The sequence below is a fragment of the Passer domesticus genome, chromosome 6, assembly GCF_036417665.1.
Source record: "Passer domesticus isolate bPasDom1 chromosome 6, bPasDom1.hap1, whole genome shotgun sequence".
Lineage (NCBI taxonomy): Eukaryota > Metazoa > Chordata > Aves > Passeriformes > Passeridae > Passer > Passer domesticus.
The window spans coordinates 43,080,008-43,103,110 of NC_087479.1; the positions used below are offsets into that span (position 1 = coordinate 43,080,008).

General features: G+C 37.8%; 1 long non-coding RNA gene across 2 annotated transcripts; it reads right to left on the reverse strand.

The window, feature by feature from the left end:
• Positions 1-1,174: 1,174 nt before the first annotated feature.
• Positions 1,175-10,189, reverse strand: LOC135302144 (uncharacterized). Of its 2 annotated transcripts, none has more exons than XR_010363849.1 (3): positions 3,718-10,189; positions 3,284-3,342; positions 1,175-1,398 (listed from the first exon to the last, which is right to left on the reverse strand). It is a non-coding gene; the product is annotated as an uncharacterized LOC135302144 (long non-coding RNA). The 2 variants fall into 2 exon arrangements; XR_010363848.1 differs by having other exon boundaries at positions 3,279-3,342.
• Between the last annotated feature and the right edge of the window lie 12,914 nt (positions 10,190-23,103).

Here is a 23,103-nt window from a genome sequence, read left to right on the forward strand (position 1 = left end):
CAGACCTGTAGTTCTCCAAATCCTCCTTCCAACACAAATAATCGCTCAGTCATTGCAGGTGTAGCTGACAGCGAAGTCAGCGTGGCCCTAAAGGAATGGTTGTCCATGCAGACCTGCTGAGACAGACTATCCACAAGGCTCTTAAAACTTCCTTCAAAACAAGGATTTATACTAAGGCAGATGTAATGTACTTGTTGACCAAAGGGCTCAGAAAGGGGCTCCAATGGGACATAATGCATACTAAATTTATATTTTTAGAGCATTTTTATTACCTCAATGTCTTAGCAGAAGCATTCAGACACTTTATTTAACAACATATTTTCAATTAAGGTCTCAGAAAAAAATTGAGTCGAGAGCACAGAATTTGCCTCAATGATTGAAATTTATCTAAAACTCTGTTGCTGACAACCAAAACCTGGAGGGACAACATAATACAGAACAATGAGGCCATTACTCTGAATTTATCTGTGCATTCCAGGAGACCATGTCATGAAAATAGTTTAGTTTCACTTCCATAAAACCAAATAAAATTTTCTCTGGGATGTTTTTCTTATTTTCTTTTTTTAGCTTTGAGTTTTATACAGTAATTCTGGAAAAAAAAATATGATTAATACCTTAAATATTGGGGAAATTCTATCTCCCTATTAAACTGGAATTAAACCTCCTTGCTAACAGGTACTCACAGTTTCCAAACTAGTCAAATCATCTTGTTAAGATGAAAAGATCAATATTTAAAACATCAGTAAGGCCAGGGTTTTCCTGCATGTATCTAGGTAGTAGTAAGTATCAAGTTCCTTTTGCTCCATTTTTAGACACAGAAAAATTGGACTGTTACAACACAGAGTACATGGAATTAAATCTTTAACTAGTTTGGAGGATCTAATTATCTTTCTTAGGAGTGTTTTCAAAGGAGACTCAAGGTTGTTCAGGAGATATGAGAAGGATATTAGATATCTTGGAAAGATATTTCTAGGAGCTTGAGAATTTCTTTATATGCCAAATAAAATGTGCATATCTTTCTTTTTCACTATTCAAAAGTATCAGTAAATCATGTCACAATTAATTGTTCAGAATTTCTCTTACATTAGGAATGCCTCTTGTGAATTATTGCTCAATTGCATTGGACAATGCAAAGTCATGGTGAAGGCATGGTATAGCTTCCATAATTTATTTGAGGAAAAATGAACTTCTCAGAAGGGTTGAATAGACATACCACTGATGGTTCCTCCAGCTTTCCAAAACCCGGTCGTTGCTACCCTTAGATAACCATACATTAACAGATTTCCACAATTTGCCATCATCCATTAAAATGAGGTTTTATGCAGAAGTTGGGCTCTAAAACTGTGTTCATGTGTTTTACTCCTGAAGTGATGTCCTTATACAGTGTCACCTAAAAACCTGACAAAAGTAAAAAGTCCTATGAAGTGTCAAATGTGACTTAGGAAGGTACCTACAGTTACAAGTGCCATTTGGTAGTGTTCCAGTACTGCAGGCACAAATCCCTGAAATACAATTTGCAGACTGATAGCCTGTGTGTGCCTTTGCGTGTGCACAAAGTACACTAAAGCATCCACTCCTTTCACCCTTAACCAAGTCTCCACAGTACTAAAACTCTGCAGACCCAATCCAAGTAATTTCAAATTTCTCCTTGTCTCCTTGTCAAACGTAGGTATGTAAGGATCAAAATTAAATCTGTTGCAATAGTGAAACATAATTCAAATTTCAATCATATGAAGGGGAAGAAAATATCTTGTCTGTCTTGGAGTATGGCGTGAAAAAGAGCAATAATTTCAGAAAAGAAAGAAATATGGATAATTCAGTGAGTTATTGAGACAAGTGTTATTAACTTCACATGAAATGTGGCACAGCCACTGCTTTCAGGACTGCTCTGGCATGTCTGTGAATTTATTTTTTTTGCACAGTGTAGTTATTAGCACTATTTCTCTAAGCTACTAATTTCTAATAAACACTCATGATTTGCCTCTTCACTGTCATTAGAGTCAGAAAAAATACATTCTCGTATAATTTAGAATTTTATTGATTACAATGCACCTACACAGCTGTGTCAAACTTAGGTCAATCATAAAAACTTCTATCCAGCAATTTGTAATGCAGGGAAACTTTGGGTACAAATTACTATATGACAGACAATAATTACAAACCCATGTCAGATAGCAGGGTGAAGAAAATTCCCAGAATGATTACAGGTGAAAATAAAATGTGGGTAGATTTAAGGAGAACTCTTTTGTATGCTTTTGTGAAGAAAATCAATGAACTTTATTTTTGTAAAGGAATTTTCACAAAAACCCCTCTATTTTTGGTTTTGTTCAAATGAAAGCCTAACGAGTAACCTATGTGAAGCCATTAACTGAGAAAGGCACAGATGCTTTGGGAAGTTCTCCTGGTGTACTGCCATGAGCTGTGATGACTGCTTCTTTTGAAGCTTCTGGAAGTCTTTATCCCTGAATATTTTTAGTCCTGGATTGGTCCAGTCTCTGGCTGCTGCTATTGTTCATCCCACAATAATAACAATAGCACTTGGCAGTGATATGTGATGCTAAGGTGTTTTAGTGCTGCTATACATACTTCAATTAATTTTCAAAACAGCTTTTTAAGTATTATTAGCTACTTTTTTCTCTTTTTTTTTTTCAAAATAGGAAGATGAGATACAACACTGAAGTCACACATGCAAAGTTTATTGTCAGCTAACTACTAAAACCCTCCAGTTGCTGGTTATCTATTGGGCTTTGTTTAGGCCATGAGACACTTACAAAAACTTTTTGCAGAGATTTACTTTTTCTTAGAAGTCTCATTGGATATTTGCTGAGGAGGGTTCTGCAGAGAATTCAACACTGAAATAATTTTCAGGGTTTAAAAGTTCTTCATCCATAAGTCAAACTAGTCTATGTGAATTAAGATATGTAACTTTGCGTCTTATATGTTGTCCAGGTTTAGGACCAATATGGGAGACAAATTTGGGATACAAGCATCATAAAGTCACCCCAGGACATTGGCAAAGACTGCATTCCAGCAAAAGCCAAATTTCCCTCTCACTCTATATATTGAACCTGCATTTAGAGCTACTCCCGGGTAAAATGCTCTGCAACTCAAAACATTAACTGGGCTGCCACCACATTTAACTGTTGTGTGTTTGCAGTACCCTGATAGAGGGACCAGGCCTTTGCAGGGCTTCTGAAACCACCAGGATTACAAAGCCAAACTCAGGTCTCAGAAACTGCTGATGAAGTTGGTTTTGTTTGAACTTATTTACCCCTTACCTCACCTTCCCTATTCTGCATTGACTTTTGTTTTCTTTTGGGTTTCTTGAAACCCTTCTTCTCTCTAAAAAGAGACAGAAAAGGTAAAGATTAATCCTTTCATTTCACATTAAATTGCATAACTCCATAACCATGAGAGTTTTATCTTTTATTTACATATTTATTTACACTTACCAGCAAATAAAATGTCAGAAAATATTTTGCATTCAGCAACATAGACATGCAACACCAATGAAAGTCAACTCTATGAGTAGATTTGGGACCTAAATGGGAGGGAGTCATATCACTTACAAAAAAAAAAAAAAAAAAAAAAGAAAAAGAAAAAAGTCCTGGATTTTCAATAAATAAAAAATGTTCTGATCTCTTAAAAATAGGTTTAATAAATTAAAATTCTGATCTATTTTTAAAGAAATTAAGTAGTAGCAATTATATCACATACTGGCAACAAGTATTGTCTGGAATCAATTTTCCATTCCTTGGGAGCAACACATTCTCCATTTCCCACACAGCTGGAGCTATGAGGAACACCATCAAAACATAAGGATCTATGCCATTATTTGCAACTCTATAAAACAAATATTCAATAATTTTTAAGGTAAGCATATTGCAGTTTTGACCTATTCCCACCTGCTGTTCAATGACATCTCTTGATTGATCATCTAATGTACATAGGAATAGAATCTCAAATGAGGGATTAAAGTCAAATTACTCCCACAGGAAACATAATCCTAGTCAATATTTTATAAAACCTCGACTTAGGTGATCATTTCATTTGTGTTCCTTTTCATAAAAGAAGATTTACACGGCCTATGATGGCACTAACCTTTTCCTTGGACGGGTAGCACATCTTGTACATTTACGTAATTATCTGATTGATCTCTTGAATTATCACGAGGCAAAAAAGAATGAAAACATATCGAAAAATGTTTAAAGGGACAATTACATGCACTTATCTGTCCCTACCCTGTTTTCATTTCTCTGTTGATACCATGTCACAGCCATATCAAAGTCTTTGCTCATTGCTTTAGACAAAAAACACTTCTTATGATTTTTTACATTATAGAAGCAGAAGAAACTTATTCCCATGGCAAATTAAAGATTTCTTTTCCTGCACAAAAGGTATTAAAACCACTTTGAAACTACTTAGTCAGATTTTGGTCCATTCTTATTCAAAATCTTACTTTGTCATTATTTTCCTCCTCGTAATGAGGTTAAATATTTCCTCTTGAGCTGGATTAACTCTTGCACAAAAGGCTTTAGGAGAGAACAGAGGTGGCCAGAGCTTAAATGACATCTAAGTGGAACATTGGTCAAGTGCTGGCCCACTGCACACAGTTTATTTAATGCATTAAAATGTATATAATATAACTGGAAATAGAGAGTACAAAAGAAATCTTCTGGTCATGTGATTTCATACACTGTGGTTTTGCTTGCAAATGTAGCTACTTGTAAAGATCATAGCATGTTCATTTGGGTTTTTTCTTCCTTTTATCTTCTGCTACTGCTTCCTGTTAAGAGTAATCTATGTGACACTAGAGAGCAGATGTGGTGGAAAACAATTAATAGAGTTTAAAACATAGAGAAAAGTAATTAGGTGAATTGTCTCCACTTAGATTATCAAAAGGAGCTTTGAAAATCCAGCTCTTTGATTTCCTGCACTTTGTTTCAGGCCTTTGTTGTAGTTTCAGATGTGCTGTGAGGCCAAGGTTTTTGGTAGCTTCAGGGCAAACTTTGGAAACAAAAGGCTGTGTGTGCATATAACATGTATGAACATTACAAAAACTGATATTATTAAGTGTATAGGTTGAAAAGGAAAGACAGTTAATAGAAGTAAATTAAGCTTTTCAGAAAAAATTAACATCACCACATCGTCATCAAGAAATTCAGAAGCTTGATTTATTGTGAGTTTATTGCTTTGAAACAGCAGTGATTAATAAAAAGATCTATCTGAACATGAAAAGATGGTTGATTTAAATATTCTTTTCAGTGAATTGGAAGACAAAAACATTTTCCATGTGTAGTGGCAATGTAATAATAGTAAATCTATTTTATAATTTTATTTTGAAAGCCCAGACCAAAATCATGTGGCTGGTTCCTATCCCTTTGGGTTCATTTAGATTAATCAAACACATTTCAGTGCACTGGTGTTAAATTGCCTTTATCATTACACATGGGGGTTTTTTTCCATCTTATTTTCTCCCTCTCTTTCCTGCTGAGGAAGGAGAGTGATAGAACAGCTTGGTGGCCACATGGCACTCAGCCAGGACCAGCCCATCACACGGCCTTAGGTAACCCAGACTTTGTGACAGTGATTCATTGCTTGAAACTGAGCACCATCTGCGCTCTCAGAAACTTCCCTAGCCAAGGTGAAAGGTGAGGCTTAACAGCTGTATCCTCTTTGCTTTCTAAAGTCCATCCAAAGCTGTCCAAAGGACAGCAAAATCCTCCCACTAATAAGATTGTGACAGACAGAGTCTTCCATATGTTCCGGTATCAATGAACCCATTGAGCAACTGTCCTCAGTCTTGTCATGTCAGTGCTGAGCTAATGAAATGAAATACAGTCCTGTGACTCACCCTAAAATACTCTAATCTCAGCCTTCACCCTCTGGCACTCTGCAGCTCCCCGTTTGACAGAAGCTGCTGCCTCATTCTGCAGCTCCTCTAAGAGGTAGAGAAGTCCTGTTTGTGGTTCATGAAATAGGAACATGCTCCTGTGCGCATACTTCAATGACAGCCATTAGTGATTTAGTTATTTGAATTGGTTCTCTGACCTTCCGAGGTCATAGAGAAAAATTAAGCAAATCAAATTCACATTTGATTTTCTATTGCTCTTTTTATACAGAAAAAAAAAAAATCAAAGCAGAAAATAAATTTTAAAAAAACCACAAAGCCCAAAGCTTTCATTTTTATTACAGGTATTGGTGATTTAAACTTTTTTTCCATAATTGCATAATAAAAAGAGACTATAGTAGTTCCATATAACAAAAGAGTAATACCTCTTTCAGGACTTTAGAATCCATTTGCAGACATGCATTGAAAATGAAGCAAATTAATATTTTTTTTTCAGGATATGCAGGTAGCCACAATATTTTGCCATTAATAATTCTAAGGGCAGTAAGAATGCAGTCCCACGCAGATAGTTGAAAATGTCAGTAAAGCTCTGCTGGTTTTTAAGTCTAATTTATAGTAAAATCATTAGCAGTGCTGGAGAGCTTGGGAGAAGCAGGTATTTCACATTCTTTATTCTAGCATATAGCAAGAAAAGTTGTTTGTTTGGGTTTTTTTCAAAGCAGCAGCACACAGTGCACTGGTTATTACAGTCAGTGGGGCTGATATATGTTTTGTAACACTCTTTAGGAGTCACTGGTTCAGATTAAATTCCTCTCAGGGGACATGGACCTGTGGTCAAGCCTGAGAACTGTTCCATCCAACTAGTGAACTAGGGACCATTAAGAAGGAAAACTCAGACCTTTCTCTGGACAGAATCTGCTACCTAATTTCTCCTACTTTTCTAAAATACTCATTTAAACATATGGCTGAAATTGTCCATTGCACAAAAAGTTTGTCAGTGTGTTGGTGCATCCTTGAAATCTGTATATAAGAAAGCAAACCGGAGTGAAATGGTCTGCAGGTGAATAGTGAATGATGCATTAAATAGATTCCTAGGGGCTGTTGTAAAGAAAGTATAGATGGTGCATAGGGAATTTTTTCTGTGTTCAGGACAGTTGTAAGGAAATGCTGATAGATTAAACAGTCAATCTAAAATGTAACCTCTTTTACCTTTTGTTTTACATAGCATGATAAAGCTAGGGTGAAATATGTGCCACAGAAGAAGACAGAATGTTAGAGAGCCAAAGGATTAGTTTAGAAAAATCTCATGGAAATGGGCTTTCCCTGACAGATTTGCATATTTTCTTTTTTTCTTCTCAAAACTGGTCTGAATTGCACACTGCTTATCCCTTTACTTTTTAGAGGTTTGCATCCATTATTAAGATTATGACTGTGGGGTTTGCATTAGTACAAACCACTCTGCTAGGGGGCTAAGAAGTGAAAGAAACAGTATGTGGAAGTGACCTATTTTCTTGTTACTGTCTCAGAACTCCGCCAGCTGGCACGACCCCAGGTCAGCCACACCACAGAAAACCTTTTCATTCAACGTCCCTGGCTGTGATATTTCAGAGGAGAAAGAAAGAGATTTCAACACCTTTGTGTTGCTTTGAAAGTTCTCTAATCATAGAATCATAGAATGATTTAGGTGGGAAAAGATCTTTCAGGTCAAGTTCAACCATAAACCCAGAACTGCAAAGTCCACCAATAAACCATGTCAATAAGTGTCATCTTAGAGTACCTTGAATGGGAAAACAGGTAAGGGCAAAATAATCTCCAGAAATCTGTGTATCAGGACCTGTTGAGTAAAAATCTACACTTTGACCACACAGAAAAAAATCACTCTCAGAAAGATCTTATTCAAATTTCTTAATCATTTTTTAAACAAAGACTTTATATCCACAGCTTTTTAATTTTATTCAATTTTCCCCTCTGCTCTGGATTTTTAATTGATCTGGAAAATGATGGACATAATCTGAAAATTGATGTCATGCAGAAAAATAGCATCTTTCCCTGTGAGCAAAGGATTCTTCACCTACCATGAGCTACATCATGGAAACCTGCACTGCAAATATACCACTAGCATCTGCCAAGAAGATTATTCCTTCTCTTTCAAAGAATGCCTTAATACTGACTGGAACCAGAGTGGAAAAAGCATTTGCATTTAAAAGAGGCAATATCTGATAGTCTAATGCTTTTCATGCAACCCACAGATTTCCACCTATTTGGAAACTGATTCATTTTCTGACAGATTATGAGATTGATAAGTGAGACTTATTTGTCAGACTTGATGTTCTCCATAGACCTGTCTGTCATCAAGATGTAGAGGACAAATAATCTATCCTATGGGCTTTGCCAGGTCCCAGGTAACTGCATGGAGGAGTAAGAAATTGCCTTTTCTTTCAATGAAGTGAGATAGAGAACCCTTTTTCCCAGATAAGCCATACTGTACTTAGTCTCCTGCAGCACCTACTTCCAGTCCCTGAGTTTTCATGGAAAGGGCTGCTGTGTAGGGGAGGAAGCATTATACAGAGGATGTCCTTGGTGACCTGAAAGAGAATGATTGGGTTCAGGGCAGCTTCTTATTTCATTAGACCTCCCTGATGCTCTGCTTCCTGGTACAACTGGTGATAGTACAGAGCTCTGTGCATGGAAGTCAGGGATACAAAACAAATCCCTTCCAGGAAAGTGTAAATTAAAATTAATTCAGAATGGCACCAGAACTAGAGGAGATACACATGTGATCATCCATCACATAAGACTGTTGTTTGTACTCAGAGGGTTGTTAATTGCTTTGTTGAATACCTGAAGGAAAGCCCTGTCTCTACATGATATAAATTGTACAGCTGAACAAAGCATACCCAGTGGTCTAAATCTATAAGGAACTTAGTGAACAATGATCTGAGAGAAGGAAAAGACATGACAAATGAGATTTTAAATATACAGTCCTATAATTGTAATTTATTTTCTTTGGTAAATGTTAGCACCGAAATGAATGCTGAAAACTCAGGAGGTAATTGGTAAACCTTTTCATATTTAAGTGGTGTTATTAATTCAGATTGACGAGTGAAAGGGAGCTTTATACAAAGCTGCAGGTGAACAAGAAGATTCTCTTGCCTAGCAGCAGAGCCCTGACAGCAGCAGAACCCCACACACAAGGAGAGGAAGCTGCATTCCTGCATACAAGTCCCACTGCACACATCTGGCAGTGTAGGTACCAGTCAGCTGGTGGTAACAGCACAGCCCCAGTGTGGGCTAGGACCTGGACACTTGCTGTAGGGACATGCCCCCTCCCACTGCTGCCAAAGGAATGTGGAAGACAGCATGGCACTCAACTCTTGGAAGCACAGTCTGAGAGACTGGCCCACTGGTCTTGAGATGTAGCCCATGTGCTCAGACATAACCTGGGACCAGGGCAGTCTTGTTCCCCCCGTGTTAATTTCCAGCTGGCAAATCATGCAAAGCAGAACAGATCCAATGCAGGGAGAAAAGTGAAAGCCCATCATGAATATGGTCCTCAAGCAATTGAGGAATTCAGCATCAATATGCCAGAGTTGTGGTAATATATCTTCAGAGGTTTTCTCTCAGTTTATTTGATGAGTCTATCATCAAAATTAACACTCTGCCACTAGTGTTTCCAGGTGCTGTCTACTTAAGGTTTCCCAAACAAACACACTGAAATAGAAAATCCCTCTGCAGTCTCATTCTTAGTTGCAGATTTCCATCTGCTCTTTCCTTGCCATCTCTACCCTTCCACACACAGAAAAGTCAGAACACAGAAGATGAGCAGTTGGGGAGCTGGACTTGGACCACATTCAGGGGCCTGAGTGTGTGGAGGAGATTCCAGAGACCACTGCCTTGGGTGACATCTTCAATTTTACCTAAGGCAGACTCCTGTATTGGAAATATGCTGATACATAAACACACAGTTCTTCTGACAAAAAACAGATCTTATATTTTTCTTCAAGGAAATACTGAAATAATTTCAGTATTGACCTAATGTTAGGTCAATATCAGGTATAAGAGGGGAAGTCTTACTGAAAACCTCATAAAACTTGGGAATGTACATGACTTTAGCTATAAATGCTCTTTAGCAAACACCTTTCTGAAGAAAGCAGCAACAGGAGTGTTCCCTAGGTGCAAAAACAGAGCTAAATACCAAAATCGTTCGCAGTAGGACCACCCTTGCTGCACAGCAGCTTTGGCACGAGTACATCCCCGGACATCTCCCAGGCAGTGGAAAAGGAATATCACCCTGGCAGCGGAGGGGCGCGGAGGGGCGCGGAGGAGCGGGCTGTCCGCAGCCCGGTCCGCAGGGTGCGGTGCGGTGCGGGCGATGCCGCGGTCCCTGCAGGCAGCAGTTGCCTGGCAACTCCCGGCTCCAGCCGCATCCTGAGCTGCTCCGCGCGCCCGCCTCTCCCACCCACCCGCTGCGTTCTAAACAGAAAACAATTCTTGCCTTATCGACAGCAGAGCCAGTTAAAGATTCCTAGTAAACGAAAACTCAGACAAACTAAATCAACTGCGGGGAAAAGTCAGGCTAAGACACACTGCTCTACTCCATCACCCATGCCTTCCCTTTGGAGACACTGCCATTTGAAGCGGGGCTTAGTGCTGGAGCAGGGGCTTAGTGCACTGTGCTGGCATTTTCTCTCGGAACCAGGGGTTTGCCGGCCAGCTGACTAATTAGAGCAAGGAGCCGTCCTGAAATAACAGGCAGGGTGGATAAGCATGCGCTTGGGATTTAGAGTTAATATCCACTGGAAGAAATTAAATCTTGTTTGAGTGAGTGGGTAGCCAGATCATGATGGGAGGGGGGGGAATTTGGTATATGAGAACAGTCCGGTGAGTCATGCTGAGAAATTAATAGATTTTTTTAAAAGTACTCCACCACAAAAAAGGGCTGAACACCTTCTTCTGATGAAATAGGGAGAAAACTGCTGTTAAAAATCTGACACAGAGAAAAAGAATGCTTAACAGCTAGGAGGAATGCTGTGAAACTGTGATATAATAGCTCCACTGAATGTTATATAAAGATTTACTATCTGCTAGGCATGAAGCTGGGTGATTTAATACAAACTTCAGTTCCATGTGATAGCTAGCAGATAATGACATATCCTGAGGTACAAGCATTTGAAACCTTTTTCAAATCACTCATGGACCATCTGCATGCTCATCTCTCTGATGCATGCCCTGAGTTTGCCGTATTGCAGTTAGCCAATTTTTTGCCTTTTATTCTTTTTTTCCTCATTCTGCTTTACTAAAAGGATAGACAAGATTACTTTCATGAATTTAGACTTTTAGAGTGATTTTAAAAGTTTTAGAAGGACCGACTTTCTCACAATCTTTTTTCAAAAATATCTTTCTTGGTAGGTGCACACACAAAAACTTCCCCGCCTCCCCAAAACAAAAACCCCAAAGCAAAACAACAAACCAAACAAACAAAAAAACCCTCTTTTCTTATGCAAGTACCTTGGGGACCAAATATTAAAAAATTTTTTGCTATCAGATTTTGAAAATAAAATAATTGTGTTCCCAAAGCCCAAGGGGAAATATCATGGCAGAGAGGGCAGAAGATTAGATGCCAGTGTCCAGCAGCATTATGCATTGCAGTTTCTCATCCACGGGTGGACCTGGACCCTGTGTTATTGAGACAGCTGTATAACATAGTACTCATGTCTATTGTCCAGGGAGACCAACTCCTTAGTGCTCTGCATAAACTTTCATCAAATACTTTTTCATTGGATAGAAGGTTATATTCTACTGAGGTTCAGAAGCAGAAGTATTGGGCAATCCCTCTCAGATGGAGCTGCTGCTCCATTCTGCCAAGGCCTGGCACTGTTTGCAGCCTTAGTGAACTGTGGGTTTCTGGAAGCTGCTTTCATTAAATCCGTGTGACATTGGGACAGAATTTTGATCCTATTTTCCTCACTTTTTAAAACAAGGATGATTATGTTTGTCTTCACCACAGGGCAGTAATTATAGCTAGTTTCTAAAGAGCTTTGGTATTGCTGAACAAATGGTAGAATAAATTCTCCTCCATGGGATGTATTGATGAAATTCTTTTCTCGTAAGTTAGCAAACAGTGAATGACCACGTAATGTCAGAGATCCTGACTCAGCAAGCTCCTTCAGCATTGCAAGGTCCTTAGAATCACAAGAGGTTTTATAGATATGAATGGTACCACCAACAGACACAAACACAACCAAGCCCTGACAAGTCAAAATGATATAGCTTCCAATTAGAGCCCAGAAACAATTCCCAGAATCAGATTCTATATAATGTCTTTACAAGTGACCTTTGGGGACAGTTTGCTGCATGACTGCTGAGAGAATGTTACTCAGGAAAGCTGTGAAATGAATGACAGTACACAGGGTAGAAATTATAATTAGTTCACTGTACATTTCTCTTATGGGAATGCCAAAGTTCAGCAACATCCATTAGTTTTACAGGGCTTTGGTTAGTCCTTCAGATGGTCCAGTTTCATATAATCCACATGATTGCATTGCTGCTGAGACTTCTTTGTTGATGCAAAATCCTCTGGCTTTTACAGACTGACCTCAGAAAGAAAGCCATTATATATTTGAAGGATATAGACAGTTGTAGCCTGCTTAAAAATATTTGGACATTTTGACAATGCTTTTAAAGCGGGTTCTGTGAAGAATTCTAATGGAGCAGAGGATGTGGGAAATAACATAGTCATACATATCACTGACTGTGAAGTACAGATTAAATTGTGAATTACTTGAGGATTTGGGTGGTTTCTGTGAACTACTTCAAAGTGGTTTATGATAACTAATGCATTTCCATTGTGAAATACTGGTAGTTATATCATGTGAATCCCAGTGGAAAGAACATATGTTGTAGCCCCATCATATTTTTAAGATTTTCCTTGCTGCAGCTTTTGTTCCTTGCTTTATTGAAGGATGGTACTTTCGGTGCTGCAGGTTGTCTTCAGCAGGTATTCAGTTCACACCAATAGCAGAAGTCACTTGAGACCTCTACAATAACCTTTATAGAACCTTTGTATTTCTTTAGAGCTTTTCTAAATCACAGTGAACACTGAATATTTTGAAATTTGCTTTTACTAGATCAGTGCAGTATTACTGAATGAAGGTTTGAATACTTTTTCTGTGATGTTTACATGAATTCAACCAATTAAGGAAATTTCTATGGAGCAGGCATTTATAAGAATATATTTTTACATGTAGAGGAGTTCCATTTTGGTTTTCTCCTTTCTTTTCTAAATCCCTTGCAATCTCAGACTAAAAAATTTCTGAGGCAGGTGTGAGATCTTCTTTTACATATTTGCAGTACAAATCCTGATCAGACCATCTGGGCTCAAGCTCAGTGTAATTATTGAGTATAATGTTTCCTTCAGAGGTGATATTGGCTGTTATTTTGGTGTGGGCTCTGAGGCCAGCGCTCTATTGTAGAACCTGCAGAAGAAGAAGCATGCAGATTCCTTTAAGTAGAAAATATAGGCAGAAGTGAGGTGATTATTGCCCAAGTCTTGACTGATCAAAGGTAATTCCTATGCACTGCCAAATTTGCTGTGCTGTACTTGAAGGGCTAAAGAGTCTGTGTGAATTATAGCCCTTAAAAGGTTGAATGTGATCATGAGAAAGCCAAAAATTCCTTGACATAGAAACCACCACAATAACAAAGGTGGGGGAGGGTGGGGGGCTGTATCTGAATTAACATGAGCTACTTAAGATTATTTGGCTTTATGTGAATATTTTTTTATAAATGCCAGAAGACTAAGCCTTGTTGTTCCCAAGAAACCACACAACAAGATTGCATATCAGACTATATGGCCAAAATGGATAACATAACAATTAACAATGGCCATTGTTGCTGTGATAAATAGGCAGATTTCAATATTCTTACATATATTACTTTTCTTTTAAGCAAAGAAAAAGCTCTGTGGTGGGTAGCATTCTCAGACACAGTTTTTGTACTTCTCTCTCTCCAGCAAAGTGTTCTTTTAAACAAAGTATGTTTTATACAACTGCATTAGTTCAGAAATGAGGCTGCACTATATTAAATTCAGATTTTAAATTTTCCAGGGAATACAGAGATTCAGGCTTTTTACTGTCATTAGTCAGAGGCAATTTGTACAATTGTTCTGTTGAGCAGAGATTCTGAGCTGGATGTGCACCTGTATTTCAATAACAGCTTTAGCATATGAAATATATCCCAGGGAATTCTTTCCCTGTCCCTTTGGCTTTGCCCACTATTAGCTTGCTTCTGTTTGATAAGTGCACAAGGCATGTATAAACCTCATTATTTAGCCCTAGAAATAAACATTATACCTTTGCACTTGAATTACTCCAAGGATCTCCCAGCCATCTTGGGGGAATTGCATTGTACAAGATCTCTAAACAGGATGCCAGGCTTGTCATTTGCAACAGGAATTTCAGAAGTCTGCCCTTCTCTTTCCAAAACTGGAATCTAGAGTGACAACTAGCATAATTTAAAGCAGGTTAAGGAAGAGACTCAGTCATTTTCCCAAGGAAAACCTTGCACTCTACCATGACAACTCCATCACAATTCTTAGGCAAACGCTTTTCATATTACTGTGTCTGGGGAGTGAAAAAACAGGTATTGCCCAAGAATTTCTCTGTGTCACAGAATATCTTACTTTTTTATCTCTCCTAGTACGTCTGAAGTTCATCAGTTTTGCTAATCCTTTAAACAGATGCACTATTTGTGCTGCCCATTCTATTGATAGGACAGGGCATAATTTTCACTCAGTCTGTCTTCCCTACGAAGTTGCTGGTGTTTATGTGACATGTCCAGTGTCTAGGGCAAGACAGGTTGTTTTCCCATTTTCATGCTGTGTGTTTGTACACAATTGTGATCCCCATCTGATTCAGAAAGGATTCCAGAATTTTGATAAATATTTTAGGACAATAAAATAATGTTGCCACTCTTTCCAGGAAATATTCAAGTTCAGAATATTATACTCAAATGAAAGACAGGAAAGGAGAGAAAAAGTATTGGGGTCTGTGTAGATTCAGAGGAATAAAGTTTCTGTTGGTCTAAAGTGTTGTTGACAGACCACTAATCTCACTAATCTGCCATAGGCAGTTCATAATTTGCATTTGAGTCTGTTTTCTGATTTTGGAAATTCTTAATTTCTGAAGATAAACACATTTTGTCACTATTCAATCTTTGCAGGAAGATGATATGTGAAGAACTTCCTCTATAAAGAAAAAGAGTCCAGCTGTAACCCTCTGATCAAAGCAAACTGATCTGTGAGTTAACTGTGTAAGTTATTTCAAGTGGATCCCTCAAGTCACCTGCTCATCAAAATGGTAGAATTTAAGGGCAAAAGAAATTCCACGTAACATAAATACTGCATCACTTTCTAGGAGGCATTGCACTCCCTTGTGGGCATTTCAGCTACCTGACTCTTGACTGTTGGCAATCTGCTGCCATTTAATTATATCTTTACAGATTAATCTGCTCATAATTTTTTGCTGTATCTCAGTAAAGCAAAAGAGTCATTACCAGTTAGATGACTGGGAGAGGATTTTAAAGAGCAAAAATGAGCAGTCACAAACAAGCGACTGAAGTAGAAGAGAGAGAAGAAGTCCCTTGCCTGGCCTGGAATCAGCCAGTACTCCCACAGGATTTATGACAGAATCTATTGCAGTTCCCTATACCATAAAAATGAACAGTGAGCATAAGGTCTAAACTTTCCCAATGGGATACAATTGTAGAAATATATGGAATTTGCACAATCCCTCAAAAGAGGAATTGTTGCCTCAATGGTGAGGAGGCTCCGTAGCTTACAGGCTGGGCCATAAATTCAGGGAAAATATAGGAAACAGGGTAAAAAAAGAAAAAAAAGTTCTACATATTTTCTGTCTAAACTGAATAAACATTTGGTGAGCTGGTGGCCTGTGTCTAAAAATGAATAGTGTCAAAAGACTTTGGGGAAGACAGACAACTTTCATACATCATAAGTGTGTAGCACTGTAGCAGATGGATGGAATCAGTAAAAGCCAGGGTTCTTCTCATTTGGTCTTGGTTAACAGTCCTCTTTCCAGCTGGAGATTGGACCAGATAACCTCCAAGGATCTTGTTCAACCAGGTATTCAATGATTCTATTAATTAAACACAAAGATTGGCTGAGAGTGTCTTTGTTCCTAAGTAGATCTATTAACTTATTGCTAAATGTGTGAAGTACAACAGCATATTTGCTGCCTTTCTCCTTTCTCCACTGTGCACTTTAGAATGAAAAGAAAAACTTTTGTGGCAGTCATAGTAGCTTTAAGGAAAAACATAATGCCAGATTTTGCATAACCCTCCTTTAAAACCTACCCAAGGAGAACACCGCTGTTAATAACTTCCTTTAAAGTCTTTTCTGGTCACCTTATTTGACAATGGAAGAAATAGAAGACATAAGAGGAAGACTTATTAACCACTTTAGACAGAAGAAATCCCAGGCTTAACAGGCATAATAGAGAAGTCAGTGACTGAGTAATCACCAAGACAACTACAAATTAGCTTTCAAAGCAGAAAAGAGGATTGCATTGCATTGCCCTGTATTATATTGGAGCCTATCCTTCACCAGGCCATCTTTGCACCTCCTTTTCCATTTCCACCTCTCTGTTTATGTACCAAACATTTGTACACTGACTAGTGCAGTCATCTGGGTTTAAAGATGTCTGAGTGCATTTGCATAATGTCCAGTTACTCTTTTCTAAAACTTTTATAATCAGCTTAGGTCTGCTCAATGATACTGATTAGACAACCTTAATGTCCGCTGTTATCTTAATTCTCTGTAGAGCAGGCAACTGCCTTGAGGGAAGACATAATATTGTGTCTCTACCTATTTATGCCAATTTGGCTTGCAGCCTAAAACTTCCTTAGCTAACAATTCAGTCAGATTTTCAAAATTAAGCCAATAGATTTGTAAGCACCTATACTTATGCTCGTGTCCAATTTAAAAAATTTACAGAACGGGACAGTTTTAATAGATCTTCAAAAGCAAAAATGAGTGATATGTACCCAGCTTATTGTGAAAGACTTCATTAGAGCTGCTTGATATTAGCTTCAGTTTAAGCCTTTGAAAATCTCTTACTTAACAGCCTAATTCCAACTGCCAGTTGTTATTTACACTTGTGCTTTTTCCCCTCTGAGTGCTGGAGCAAAAGTTCTGTGCTGAGATTCAATAAATCAGAAGTGATAATCGGTTTTCAGGCAGGGCAGTATGACTTGTGCAGACTGAATTCACATGCCTGAAGGGAGACTTACAATAGTTCCATCACAGTTTTCTTTCATCAAGAAAGCAAGTAAAGAGCTTGCAAAGAGCTTGCAAAGAGAATGGCAAAAAGGCTGTGTACAGATGTGGCTGCTCATTGGCACTGTCAGCATTCCTGGTTCTGTAACCTGTGCAAAACATGCTTGGGAAGGGCAGGCAACTCTGCAACCACACTGCCAGCTCACAAAAACTTCCAGCTATTAGGAGCTTATTTCCAGCATTCTGCCAAGCAGAAAAAGTAATCCATGCCCAGTTTAGCATTCTCTGAAGACATTATAAATTACCAGCTGAACGCTTTCACCATATCTAACACTACACAATCAAACTACAGCAGCAATGGTATCTGAAATGCACAGTGACTAAGAGTCAGTCAGACAGTAACTGCCTGAGTTCCTACTGTTCTTTATAAAATGCACTGAAAAGAAAATAAGCAGTAAAGGTCTGATATTTTTCCACTGCTGGTGAATACACAGCTGCCAATATACCTGTGCTTCTTTTGTTTTTTACTGTTGTTTTGTTTTGGGGCATCCTTGAGAGTTTCAGAGTTGGAGTCAAATACAAGTCATTTGATGATCCTTGGATAAGTTATATCTAAATTAACACATGCTCTAGACAAAATTAAACAGCCTGTGGCAAGATTTTTGTGTAAATAGGTGCATCAATACATTGGGTTTTCAGACTATTCATCAAGCCAGAAAGATGAATGAACACAACCATCTTCACGCTCATAACACAATAGGTAACTTATTTAGGACAAGAAGATGTATACAATAAAGAGATTTATTGTGTGACTAAAACTAAAATTAAATTCCTGTTAAAATATTTATGTAGATATAGCTGAAACATTCTGCTTAGAGATAAATCAGAGGCCTTTGGCATTTCACAGACATATCATTCCAATATTCTTCTGCTGCAAATTTAGTGCTTACAAGATGTTAATGGCAGTTCAGTTTTCAGGACAGTCTCTGCAGAATATTTTTGCTCAGCAGGTAGTAGGGATTTGCATCCATATTTCAAATATTCTTCTATCTCATTACCGGCTTCTTATTTCTTTGTGACTTATACCTCTATAAAATCTGGCTTGCACTATGGGAAATGTAATTTGAAAAAAGAAAATTCTGTGTAATGAACATTTATCATATTCTTTCTTACTTTTTCCCTTTTTAGGGCTTTTTTCTAGAGAGACTGGGTGAAAGAATGGCATGGCATGCTTAATCAAAAATTTAAAAAGAAAGAGGAAAAAGGAGTCTTTTCTAAAAATCAAGCACTTAAAAAGAGTTTTAAAATATCGGGGTACTTCTCTCAATATGGTACTCCAAGTTAAGTGATAGCAATATTTCTTCTGTTGCCTTCCTTTCATTAAACTGAGATCTTTAAATAATATATGTATACTGGGAAGCACGTTTGCTTGGGTAAGTTAATTTGTAAGAGTCGTAATCAGTACAAATTCAGTAAGTGCTTTTTGTGATATGGCTGAATGCAATGAAGTGATTTGGTATTCATGCAGATGTCACATGTAATTTCAGAGCTGTTACACTGTAATTTTGTAGCACTTAATAGAAATTATGGTGGTGGCAATTTTGTCACTGTAGGTAAGGGGCTCTTAGGGCTTCTCTCATAAATTTCCAGCTCCCTCTTTTCAGGTGTTTATGATATAGTGTAAAGTTAAAACCATCAGCCTAATAAAATCAGGGTATAATTGATCAAATCCTGCAGAAGAGATGGACAAAACCAGCAAAATTTTAAACCTCTAGTTCAAGTAAAAATGATGACATTTTTGTTCAGTCTGTGATAGATGAAGAAATTCAGTTGTACATTAGGTTTTTGGAACCTTTCTGCCTCATCTTATGCCCCCCTGCACTCAGCACACAGTATTCCAGTACAATGGAATGCTAGCCAAAATTTGCTACCAGAGCTGGTCACAGTTTGGATTTCTAGTTCTTCAGCTTCCCTATTGAAAATCTTTCTCTATTTGATCATTATGAAACTCCTCACTTCTTTTGTGGAGAGGAAATAGCATGTTTGCACATTGGCATTTTTATTTTCCTTACCGCTTTTCAGATAGAAAAGAGATCAGCTATAACAAAAAAAAAAGTGATACAATATTTATACTTGGCATTCTAACCTTTAGCTTTTGGACCTGGCATTGCAGGTGAGCTAGAAAAGCAGCAGAAGGGAGAGGAGCATTTCACCACGTTTTGTTTCACTTGTTTCCATGCCTCTGGGCTGTTTGCAGTGCTTTCAGATCTTATGTGAAGGCTAAGCTCTGCAGTACATATATGCTCTTAACACATGGTCTGCTCCTTGTGCCCTGTGCAAGCAAGGTTCTGCAGAATAAAAAAGATAATTTTATAGCTTGTGACACATCAGAAGATCTTTTATATCTGCAGCAAAGCAGAGGAAATGTGAGATGCTCTACACTGCTCATGCCATGCATTTATATTCTCAGCTGAAGAACCAAGTAAATAATTTAGTTCTGCCGTCTCTTTTGAGATTAGTAATCAAGAAGCGCTGAACAGATGAGGCTAGAAAGAAATTTCTGATGCATTTTGCCTACTCAGACAATCACTAAATACCAATTTTTGATTTATTATCAGCTTAATTGAAAGCTTGGCTAAAGCTGTGAAGGCTTTTCCACTCTATTGTCACTCAATAGAAAAATAAATGTTGTAGGAATTTGCTGGAAGTCATACATTTATTCCCATATAAGTTTCTCTAGTACATAATAAAAGAGTTAAGGGCCTCCTGAAGTGCTGTTCTGGTTTAACGTGGATTGTATGCAAACTATAGTTTCAGACAGAAGCACGAGTTATAATTCTTATTCTGGTTTGACAGAACTGGTTTGTCGCACCATATTCACCTGAGATTTTAAAAGTGCCCAAACTAAACACAAGAGTACATTCAATTTGAAGTTTAATGTGAGTCAGAAACAAACCTCTTATCATATTCAAGTCTGATGAAATATAGTCATTTCCAGACTTAGAATATTAATCAAATACCACCCTGCTTATGTGCTATCAGTACCTGGCCCTGGATGGAAATCAGCCTCTCAGGTGTGTCATTTTTCTTGAACAGGTTCATAGAGAGTCATAAGAAATTCCACCAGGAAAGATTTTGTTAGGCTGTGACTGGGGACATTCAGCCAGGTGATCAACATACAATTTTTAAATTAATATTTACCGCTGCATAATAAGACAAGAATACACTAATCTTTAATAATGTTTTAATTCAAGCAGGTCTTATTGCCATTCAGTATAATTGGTAGATAAGATGTAAGAAACCTCTGCAAGAAGAAATGCTGTACTGTGCTCTTTACTAATCTCCATTTATGCCACTCAGACTTAAATTCTTTCCTCTATAATAAACTGCATCTCTATTTTACACTATTTCCAGAGTCAAGTTAAATTCTATCATAGATTCTAATTTTACAACATGTTTTGAAGAGAAAAACTATACATATAAATATATTTCTTCTGCTGAAAGGTCTGTTACCTTCTCCTAAGCAATTTTTGAATTGCTTTCCCTCTCCATGGCAAAGAATTCAAAAATTGTTTAGGAGATGGTAAAAGAATTTCTTCTTTCTTCTTTGTTGTTGTCTCACATCTCCTTCCAGAATAAATCCCATGGAAAAAGTTTGAAAGTATTGGGAATTGAAACTTGATTTCAGTGATACAATGGGATTCACCTTCAGAAAATGGTTTGCATCAATCTTCCACAGGAGATTTAACGAGACAAGTAATTGAGTGGGGTCTTATTCAGGTTACAAGATATGGGATGGCCCAGAAGATTAGCAAACTGCCATTGTACTGGCTGATCCACTCAGGGGCATGGAGGCCCAAGCTCAGACAGAAATAAACCCAGCATCCCCTGGGCTTTTCTGGTTGAGAAATTGCAGTAAAAAACAAGAATGCAAGAAGCATTTCTCACTTTATCATTCATGTTGCTTCTAAACATCTGCTGCTTCCTATTTTCCATTTTTCTGGAGGTAGGGAACTTTAAGAATGCTTTATCTATCTGCACTGACTCATATCCTTCAGGACTATGAATTCCACCAGTGCACGATCACTGCAGCCCAGGCTGCCACCAATCTTGATGTCACCAACTACATTGCACTGCTCACCATCAGGTCTAGTTTTGCAACCCCTCTGGTAGGGCTGTCTATTACCTGGCTCAAGAAGATATCCACAGTAAATTCCAGGAATTCTCTACTCCTGGGTTGCCTACAGATTTCTGTGCTGCTCTTCTCTCAGATGTCAGAGCGGTTGAAGTCCCCCAGCAGGATGAGAGCCTGTGAGTGTGATGCCTCCTGTACCTGGAATAAGAAGGTTTTCTTCAATAGCCTCTCCTTGAACACATAGTGAATCCAGGAAGCTCAGAAATTAGAGGTTCAGAGCTGTTTGATGGACATCAGAGGAAAAAGGGGAAGAAGAACAGTGTTTTAAAAAATAAGAACTACCATCATCAAGGAAAGCATGACTCAGCTTCAGGCACTGAGTATTCCTGGCTCACTAACACAGAGAGCTTCTCTTTCCTGAACCAAACAAAGCCAAGGCTGGAAAGCAGTTATTACTTAAGCAGAATCGCTAAGTATCTGGAGAAAAATAGTGCATTTAAGTTCAGAAAACAGTACACAACAGAATTTCTGTCCCATTACTGCCTTGGCACAACCTTCTGGAAAGAAAGAGGAGCTTTGATTAAGGTGCTTAGGATCCAAGTGGGCTGACATAAACACACCTAAAGGCTGGTGTCATTCAACAATTAAGGTTATTTTGTGGGATTAAACTGAGCAGGTTTCTGGCAGTTCATATGCCTAAATCAAAATCAATAAAAAGGCCAAACACTTTCTTTTCAAAAGTATTACACATTTTGCACTAAAAAAAAAAAAATACAGTCAACCCTGCAAAAAAACCCCACAGAATCAAAAAAGCTTTTAAAAACCTCTGGTTATGAGAAATTATGAAGTGAATACTTATTTCACAGTTAAAGGAAGTATTTTCTGGGACTTTTCAAGTTGAACAAATAGCATTTTATAACACCTTGCTCATAATATTTGCATTATATTTTCATGTATCTAACTCAAATATAGTTATATTAATAATTTAAAATAAGAATCCTTTTCAGTATAGAGCCAAAACTGACATAGTCAGCTTTACAGGGGATTTCAGCGTAGATCACAGGATTTAAATGATAAGTGAACACATCTTATTTGAAACAATCAGGGAAACAAAAGCATAGTATCAAGAAAAACTGCTAAAATTTACAGAAATTTCTGAGAGATAGGCATCTTGAATGTCTCCATGGCGTCATTTTCTGAGTGCATCATAACAAGGAAATGAGAAAATGTTGAATTTAGGAATGTGCTGGCTTGTGAATTGGTGTTATGAGAGCATATACTGTCAGTATGGAGAGACTTGGACCACAAAGAGGTTGATTAGTAGATAAGAGAGAGTGGCAAATCAAAACAGAATCAGAGTCTAAACAAGAAGACAAATCAGACAGCCCATTAGAATCTAAAAGTTTCTTTGAAAACTATTTCCTTACAGTCAGAAAACTGATTAAATGAAATTTATCCAGAAAATACTTTGTTTCCACAGGCAGAAGCTGTAGCTGATATTTATCTTGTTCAAGATTAGTAACCAAAAATATAATCCTTTGGCACAGTTTCTTTATCATTTCATTCATTAGCTGTTGAAGGTAATTGGTCGATTAGTAGTGCCAGATGGGATTCCAGTGGGGAATAGGAAGATAATTCTTCTTTTATTTATTTCTGCAAAGACATGTGTGTGTGTTAGAATCATGATTCCTATTAAAAAACACAGATGTCTTTCTATAGACTTGTCTTCTTGGCAGAGTCTATTAGAATTTATATGTAGTTAGGAACAGTGATTCAGGTTGTTGTCTTCTACCTCTTCAATGTTAATACTCTACCTGCTTGTCACCA